Here is a 9,942-nt window from a genome sequence, read left to right on the forward strand (position 1 = left end):
AGAGAGAGAGAGAGAGAGAGAGAGAGAGAGAGAGAGAGAGAGAGAGAACACAGCAAAGTGTGAAGTGAGCCATGGGGACTCATTACACTGCATGTTTCCTCCTTGTCTCTATCAGGTAATTAGTGTGTTTTGCCTCCTGTGTACCCCACTTCTGTCTGTCATACTAGCAGGAAAAAGCAAGTTTCTTAGTTTGCAAGCACAGGATCAGTAAACTGATGCTTTTAACTCATTTTTCCATCTAGCTTAAGACTCCATCTTCATAAAGTTATTAGGCTAGACAATACAGCCAAGATATTTAATTATTTCTAGTTATCACTAACTGTTAAAAGTGAAGCTATGTTTGCATAAACAACTTACTAAACAAAAGTTAGTTTGCTCATTCAAATTTACCAGAGAAATTTCAAAGGCAAAATACCAATGTATTAAAATGCTAGTGTACATACTAACACTTCCAGGTACAAAAGAAACCACTCATCACCGTTCCCATCGCTTAATGTGCTCTGTGACTCATGCTCTTCCATAAGGAGCTTAGCGGATGAGTCTCAGGAGTAGGGAAGTCTGATGAAGTGCAGTGGGACTCCTGTTATGAGATGGTGACCTTTCTGTGACTTAAAATGAAAAAAAATACTACTTAGGAAAAAGGATTCTGTTTTGCAGGAATCACTGGTGATCTTGGGTCTTATAATAAAAATCACATTGTCTAGATCTGGCCTCCTAGGTTCGGAGGAGAATTGCAGGACCCCCAGCGCATTCTGCCTTCCTGTGGAAACCTTTGGAGGCTCCAAAACTAAGCAGCTTGGAACCCTGCCTGATGACCCATCCTAGTTAGATCTTACCACCATACCAGCAGGATTTCATTGGGACACAGCTTGCAAAATAGGGTCCATACAGGGCATGAATGAATACCTTAAGGAAATACAGGAAAATGCATTCAAACAGGTAGAGGTACTAAAAGAGGAAACAAATCAATATAAAGAAATACAGGAAAACATAATCAAATAGGTGAAGGACATGAATGAATCTGTCCAAGAAATAAACAAAACACAAATGGAGGCAATCTTGGAGATGGAAAACCTACAGAAGAGAAAAACTACAGACACAAGCATCACCAATAGAATACAGGAGATGGAATCAGGAATCTCAGGGTTAGAAGATATGATAGATGAAATCAATATATCAGTCAAAGAAAATGCAAAATCTAAAAAATTCATGACACAAAACATCCAGGAAATCAGGGACACTATGAAAGGACTGAAAGTAATGATGATAGGAATAGAAGAAGAAGAGGAGGAGGAGGAGGAGAAGGAAGAGGAGGAGGAGGAGGAGGAGGAGGAGGAGGAGGAGAAGCAGGAGGAAGCAGCACAAAGACCCCCCAAAACATCTTCAACAAAATAATAGAAGAAAATTTCCCTAACAAAAAGAGAGATATATAATGGAACAAGAAGCTTACAGAACACCAAACTGATTGGACCAGAAAAGAAAATCCTCCTGCCACATAATAATCAAAACACTAAATATATAGAAGAAGAATGGATTTTAAAAGCTGCAAGATAAAAAGGCCAAGTAACATATAAACACAGACCTATCAGAATTACACCCAATTTCTCATCTGAGACTCTAAAAGCTAGAATAGCCTGGGCAGAGGTCTTGGAGACCCTAAGAGAACACAAATGCCAATGAGATTACTATACCCAGAGAAACTTTCAATCATCATAGATGGAGAAACTAAGATATTCCATGACAAAACTAAATTCAAACAATATCTTTCCACTAACCCAGTCATACAGAGGACAGACCATATCAATACATGAGTCAGAGAAAATGACTACTAGAAAAAAAACTCCAACCGAATGAGACTAACTGCACTCAAGCAAACACAAGAAATAATTTCATACCATTAGTGCCAAAACAAGAAAATTGCCCCCCTCCCACCACCACCATCAAAATAACAGCAACTAACAATACTTGGTCATTACTATCTCTCAACATCAATGGACTCAATTCCCCAATAAAAAGACACAGGCTAACAGAATGGATGCATAAACAAAATCCATAATTCTGCTGTATACAGGAAACATATCTCAGCAGTAGTCATTATCTCACTATAAAGTTCTGGAAAAAGATTTTTCAAGCAAATGGACCCAAGAAACAAGCTGGAGTAGCCATTCTATTATCTAATAAAATAGACTTTCAACCAAAAGTAATCAAAAGAGACTGGGAAGGACACTTCATACACATCATAGAAAAATCTACCAAGTTTCTAAATTCTGAACATCTATGCCCCAAATGTAAGGGCATCTACATTTGTAAAAGGAACAACACTAAAGCTTAAATCACAGTGAAAATGGCTATCTTGCCAAAAGCAATCTACAGATTTAATGAAATACTCATCAAAATTCCAATACATATTTTTTTTTACAGATCTTGAAAGAGCAATTCTCAACTTCATATGGAAAAACAAAAATCCAGTATAGCCAAAACCAATTCTCAACAACAACAAAAAAAGATCTTCTGGAGGAATTACCATCCCTGACCTCAAGCTGCACTACAAAGCAATCGTGATAAGTACTGCATGAAATTGGTACAGAGACAGAGAGGTTGATCAATGGGATAGAATCAAAGACCCAGAAATAAACCCACACTATGGATATTCCACTGTGAATACTTGATTTTTGACAAAGAAGTCAAATTATAGAGTGGAAAAAAGAAAGCGTCATCAGTAAATGATGCTGGTCTAACTGGCAGCCAGAATGTAGAAGAATGCAACTTGATCCATATGTATCGCCCTTCAGAAAGTTCAAGTCAGAATGGATCAAGAACCTCAACATAAAATCAGACACACTGAATCTAATAGAAGAGAAAGTGGGAAATAGCCTTGAACAAATTGACATAGGAGAAAATATTCCTGAATAGAACAGCAATGGCTCCTGTTCTAAGATCAACGATTGATAAATGGAAACTCTTAAAACTGAAAAGCTTCTGTAAGGCAAAGGTCACAGTCAATAGGACAAAATGGCAGCCTAGTGATTGGGAAAAGATCATCACTAACCCTACATCTGGTTGAGAGCTAATATTCAAAATATAAAAAGAACTTCAAGAAGTTAGTCTCCAAAACCCCAAATAATGCAATTTAAGAGTGGGATATAGAGCTAAACAGAGTATTCTCAACAAGGGAATGTCATCAGGGACATGCAAATTAAAACAAACCTGAGATTCCACCTTGTACCAACTAGAATGCCTAAGATCAAAAACTCAAGGGATAGCACATGCTGGTAAGGATGTGGAGAAAGGGGAATATTCCTTCATTGTTAGTGGGATTGAAAACTTGTACAACCACTCTGGAATTCAAGCTGCCAGTTTCTCAGAAAATTGGGAATAGTTCTATCTGAAGACTGAGCTATACTGGTCCTGGGCATATACCCAAAAGATGCTCCAACACACCATAAGGACACATGCTCCACTATGTTCATAGCAGCTTCATTTGTAATAGCCAGAAACTGGAAACAACCCAGATGTCACTCAACCAATGATTGGTTACAAAAAATGTGGCTCATTTACATAATAGTGTATTACTCAGATATTAAAAACAAGGACATCATGAAATTCTCAGGCAAATGAATGGAACTAGAAAATATTATCCTGAGTGAGGTAACCCAGACTCAAAAGGACATACATGCTATGTACTCAATGATAAGCAGATATTAGCTGTAAAGTATACCCATGATACACCAACAGACCCAAAGAAGTTAGACAAGAATGAAGGCACAAGCAAGGATGCTTTAATTAGTCTAAGAAGGAGAAACAAAATAGTCATAGGAGGCAGAAGGCTGGAGAGAACTGTGTGGGAGAGGTGGTGTGAGGGGAATGGGAAAACAAGATCAATTGAGTGCAGGGAGAGACAGGAGATAGACCCAGAGGGCCTGGAGAATGAATGGAAATCTGCAGCTATGGTGTGTGTGTGTGTGTGTGTGTGTGTGTGTGTGTGTATCCTTAAGAAGATGTCTTAGAGACCTGGGATAGATGAGGCTTCCAGGAGTCAGTGCTGGTAACCTTAGCCTAAATGTGGGAACATGGAATCTGAAGAGGCCACCTGCTATAGCCAGGCAGGATCTCCTGTGGAGGGGTACGGACACAAACCCACCCAGAAACTCTCAACCCAAAATTTATACTGTCAGAAGAAATGCAGGGATGGATCTAACTGATCAGAGGGTCCCCATTGGAGGAGTTTGAGAGAAGACTGAAGGAGTTGAAGTGGCTTTTGGCCCCATAGGGAGATTGACAATATCAACCAACTTGAGCTCCTGGGGTCTAAACAGCTAGCCTGGGAACATACATGGAGGGACCTATGTCTCCACCTGCATTTGTAGAGAAGATTGGACTTGTTGGGCATCATAGGGAGAGGAGGGCCTTGCTCCCTTGAAGGCTGGATGCCCCAGAGATGGGGAATTCAAGGGTGGGGAGATGGGAGTGGGTGGATGGGTGAGGCACACCTTCATAGAAATAGGAAGAGGGAGGATGTGTTAAGGGGTTTCTCTTGCTGGGGAATGGGGAAAGTTAGTAACATTTGAAATGTAGATAAAGAAAGTACCCAATAATAAAAAACCTACAACAACAAAAGCAAAACAGATAATGGAACTGGCTATGGCAGTCGAACATTTGAGACTTTTTAGCAGCCATTTAACATTACCCATATTGTGAGGATTCCTTATAATTGTCAAGGACAGAAGACTGTGGAAGGGACCCATGGACATTTAAAACAACATCTTCATAAAATAAAAAAGGGGGAGAAATATCCCTGTATACCACAAATTTATTTAAATCATGTTCTTTTTATTTTCTATTTAAAAAAAATTTTTTTAAAAAAATTGGATGCCAAGGAAATTCCTGCTGAGTGTCTATGGCACTCTACATCTAGGCATACTTATGCATAAGTGAAAGGTGTCAGCACATGTGTTAAGGCTCTTTTAATTGTCATGTTAAAAATACGTTTGTTTCTTCGACAGTATTTAATGTAAGTTGCATTGATTGTACACCTTCTAGTTGTGTTTGTGTTTTGAAATCCAGCATGTCAGTTATGGAGGTCTAACAACCAACTTTTGTTTTACTGCCCTGTGTATCACAGAATGTTGATATTCTAAAAATAGCTTGCAAGTATTGGAAGAAATGAGTCAGGCTTTAAGCAGAAGCAGGAGGGTAGTGGGCTTGAATATTGCTGGTATAACAGCTTTAATTACATTAATTTCTAACACCACTGTTCCTGCAATTGCTGTGACACAAGAAGTTAAGACAGCTACTTTCGCTAATCACTTAGTAAAAAATGTTACTAGTGTGTTGAATATACAAGAGGACTTAGGCATTTGGAAGAATGCATTGATGCTCTTCATCCTACTCAAATTATTCGAAAGAGGTATAGAATTTAAGGGTAAGGAGTCATCTTGAGTATCATGCCAAATATCATTGGATTCATGTTAGTTCTAAAATTTACAGTGTTAGTCATTATAATTAGGAAGAAGTTTAAAGACATTTGCAGTGTATTTGGCATAATTCTAACACACACAACTCTGGATGCTTTAATGATACATAGGGAACTTATATATTTCAAGAATCCTGCTCTGCTGAGCATTGAATGTGGTAGATATTGCTTATAAAATTACTCATGTCCTGAGGTCAGTATTTCTACTTTGGTCAAGCTTCAAGAATGACATATATAGCTTGATCATGCTAGCCCTTTTTGTCCTGGAAATACTTTTCTCCTGCCCATCATGTTAAAGCTTGTCTTTAACAACATTAACATGTTGACAGCCAATGAACATGACTTGAACCTGAAAATGGAACTCCAGACAGGGTTACTAAATAAACAGGCTCACAAGCCAAGGACAGGTAATATTCTGCACAGAGCCTTACCAACCTAAGACAGAAGTGCATTGCTTTGGATAATGCATATTCCTCAATGGGTAAGGAAGTCATTCTTGTCAGAAGACTTAAGACATGCTTGGTCTTTTTAATGAAATTAAAAAGGTGAAGAGGCAGAGATCCTTTGGGGCTGCTTGGCAAGAATCTGACTTGGGCCAGGACAAGGAAGTAGGCTTCAGGCAGGAATTGGACATTAGGCTAGAACAAAGAAGTAATATCAGGCAGGAATGTAAATATTAGGCTAGAACAAAGAAGCAATTTCAGACAGGAATCTAAATTTTAGCCTAAATCATGGAAATATGCTTCAGACTTGAAAATGACTTTGGGCTAGGACAGGAAAGTATGCTCAGATACTTTGATCATCCTCATAAGCCCTTAAAAACAGTGATCATGGGAGTGTTCACAGAATCGAGTTTAATATCTTGTTTGTTCTTTGACAATTTGTGTGTATTGTCTTGCTTGTTCCTTGACAATTTGCATCTATTGTATTGCTAGACCCTCAAACTAGAACTGACCTTACAACATGCATGTAATTAAAATGGTATTTAAGCAAAAAGGAGGAAGGGGGATGCTATAGAGGGTTCTAGGGAGGGGAAATGGGGACAGTGATGACATCTGTATTGTAAATAAATAAAATATCCAATAAAAATTTTTTTAAAATGCAGGGTTGTAGCAGAGACTGAAGGAATGACCAACCAATAACTGGCCCAACTCGAAACTGGTCACATAGGCAAGCACCAATCCCTGATATTATGAATGATATTCTGCTATACTTGCAGAATGGAGCCTAGCAAAACTGTCCTCTGAGAGGCTCTATACAGCAGCAGACTGAAACAGATTCAGATACCCACAACCAAACTTTACATGGAGGTCAGGGACACTTATGGAAGAGTTTGGAGGACTGAAGGCCCTGAAGTAGATGGGAACCCAACAAGACAACCAACAGAGTCATCAAACCTTGTTCCCTGGGAGGTCTCAGAGTCTAAGCCACCAACCAAGAGACAGGAATGGCCTAGAATGAGGCTCCTGGCACATATGTAGGAGACATGCAGCTCAATCTTCATGGCTGCCTTGTCTGGCCTCAGTGTGAGAGGATGTGCCTAATCTAGCAGAGACTTGATGTGCCAGAGTGGGGGTTTACCCAGGGGACTCCACCCTCTCAGAGGATAGGGGGAAGGGAACACTGTGAAGGAGGGACCATGAGGGTGATATTGTTTGAGATGTTAATTAATTAATTACTTAATTAATAAAAGGTCTATTGATTATATGCCAGCATAATGAACAATCTATGAGCCAGATTTGAGATTGCCCAGAGAAATGAGGTGAGGGAAGGATTTTAAAAAAGGAAACCACAGGATTTTCACTATCGTGCAAGCAAAACTGTCTTGCTCTACCAAGTGAAGTGACCCCTAGACAATCTTTGGGTATCCTAATAAACAAATTACAGAAGCTAAAAAAGCAGTTAGTCATATGATAACACATTAAGTAGTCACAGCTCTCCATTTCTGGGTGGGGGTCTGAGTCAGGGTTACTGGGATGTTATCCCACAGGGACTGGGGTCAGAAACAAATAGCTAGTGGGCACCAAGACTGGAATGAAATGGAGTACCTGTAGCAATCCCAGTAGCAAGAACTTGTCCCAAATAGTTAAAAGTATACTTATTTCCCCAAATTTGGAAATGTGTTTTCATATTCAAAAGATATGGCAGGAGCAGATAGTTTTCCATGAAGTTGAAGCCAACCTTGCTTGAATATACAGTATATTACTGAACACCCTTAGACTTTGTACAAAAAAACATGTAGAAGTCTTATTTCAGAAGATGGTCCAATTATATTGTTTGTCAGCTTAGTCTGTTCTTTTTCCTCATAAAGTGTTTTTATTTTTAATTTTGGCCAACATTTGTATTCATTGAAAACTTATTTTCATGTTTTGTGTTGCATTTTGACAGAATTTCTGATGGTCTAGTGAGAAGTATTTTATCCACTTATTTAACCCTATAAACTATGCACAAATGGATCATTTTTACCAGAAATTTAAGTATCATTAGTAATATTGAATTAATCTATCTTTCTTGTCTGTCTATCTATCTATCTATCTATCTATCTATCTATCTATCTATCTATCTTTATTTATTGTTTCATATCTTCTGTAGGTGCAGTAGAGATGGGTACAGCCAACGACAGCACCTTCATCCATTTCATCCTTATAGGCTTCTCTGACTGGCCACAGATGGAGAGGGTTCTGTTCACTATCATCCTGTCCACCTACCTCCTGACCCTGCTGGGCAACAGCACCAGCATCCTGGTGTCCAGGCTGGACCCGCACCTGCACATCCTCATGAACTTCTTCCTCATACACCTGTCCTTCCTGGACCTCAGCTTCACCAGCAGCTCCATCCCACAGCTGCTCTATAACCTCAGCGGGAAGGACAAGACCATTTGCTATGTGGGCTGTGCTCTGCAGCTGGTCCTGATCCTGGGCCTGGGGGTGTGGACATCATTATTGTTACCTTGCAGTGGGTATTGCATGGTAGACCACTTTCTCTGTGAAATGCCAGCCTTCATCAGGATGGTCTGTACAACACAGATGCCATTGAAGACATTGCCTTCATCTGGTAATAGGCATTGTGCTGTCACCTCTGATGTTGATATTGGTTCTTATTTCTATATCATGTTACATATGCAGTCATCCTCAGGAAGGCACAAAGTCTTTAACACCTGTGGCTCGCACCTCACCATGGTCTTGCTTTTCTGTGGAAATATCATCTACATGTACATGTAGCCGGGGAACAGCTCGTCCCAGGACCAGGGCAAGTTCCTCACCGTCTTCTACAACATTGTCACCCCTCTCCTCAACCTTCTGATCTACACACTCAGGGACAGGAGGTGAAGGGGGAGCTCAGGAGGCTGATTTGGGGAAATGTAAGTTTAATAAAGAAATTATTATCAAAGGCAAATTTGGAACCTTTCAAAAGGTTAAAAACTTCCAAAAATTGGGATGGTTAGCTGTGTCCCACACCACTAGCACCTGTCTGAATTGAAGCAGAATTCATTACAGACTTTTGGCCCACTTTGTTTTCTTATGTGAGAATTGCAACAGAGTGTGTGAATTCTAGGAAGCTGAAGCCACATGTGTTGATGTCAGGTCTGCTGACCATTCCTGATGCTCAAAAGCCAACATGTACTGCTGAGGAAGGCTAGGAATGAGGACTGTGCTGTGTTCTTAAGTCAGCCTGGAAAGGAGACTGAGTAACTGACTGAGAAGAATGGGATTTCCTTGATACAGACGCTCTGAGCATTTAGCCTTCACTGATAGCACAGTATATAGTTCTGGGATGTACAATCCAAGCAAGAGGCTGTCAACATGAACAAGAGCTTTCTTTCACTCAGCCTTCACTATACTCTACTACAAGATCTTTCCTTAGCATGATGGGCCTACTAGACCTTCCCACCCACTTCCTCAGACAACAGTGTTATGGACAAAGCTTCAACTCTTTTTAGTTACAGTACATTTATTGGAGTGTACATGCCATGGCTCACGTGTGGTGATAAGAAGACAACTTAAGTGGGAGTTTGTGCTTTCCTTCAACCATGTGGGTTCTGGGCATTGCACTCAGTTCATCACAAAGGGCCACAAAACAATGTATTTATGGAGTCATCTCACCAGCCATGGAGAGACTTTTCTCTTTCAGGAAGAGTTTTCAATGTAGAATCACACATGCAATCAGACTACAGGTTTCTGAATCTGTGAAATGTATCTGCTTCAGTGTGTTCTGGGGACTACAAATGTTGAGGATAAAACTGCCACTCAACAGTACATGGGAAATAGAGACATGTAAGGGACAGCCATGGGATAGGGAAGATTTGACAGGGACATCCAAGGGATATCTCTGAGGTGACATTTCATCTGTGTGATAAAAAGAAAGACCCCAGGCATCTCTCTTGAAGCAGAGAAGTTCATATTTCTTCATGCCAGAGTGATCTTGGACACTTTAAAAGACAGAGAAAATAGGAACACTCTAAGAGAGAG

General features: G+C 39.9%; 1 pseudogene; it reads left to right on the plus strand.

Annotated features, from left to right (window-relative positions):
- Positions 1 to 8,076: 8,076 nt before the first annotated feature.
- On the plus strand, positions 8,077 to 8,918 carry LOC114630499 (annotated as a pseudogene).
- Positions 8,919 to 9,942: the final 1,024 nt, after the last annotated feature.

Source organism: Grammomys surdaster, unplaced genomic scaffold, assembly GCF_004785775.1.
Source record: "Grammomys surdaster isolate TR1022 unplaced genomic scaffold, NIH_TR_1.0 340, whole genome shotgun sequence".
Classification (NCBI taxonomy): Eukaryota; Metazoa; Chordata; class Mammalia; order Rodentia; family Muridae; genus Grammomys; species Grammomys surdaster.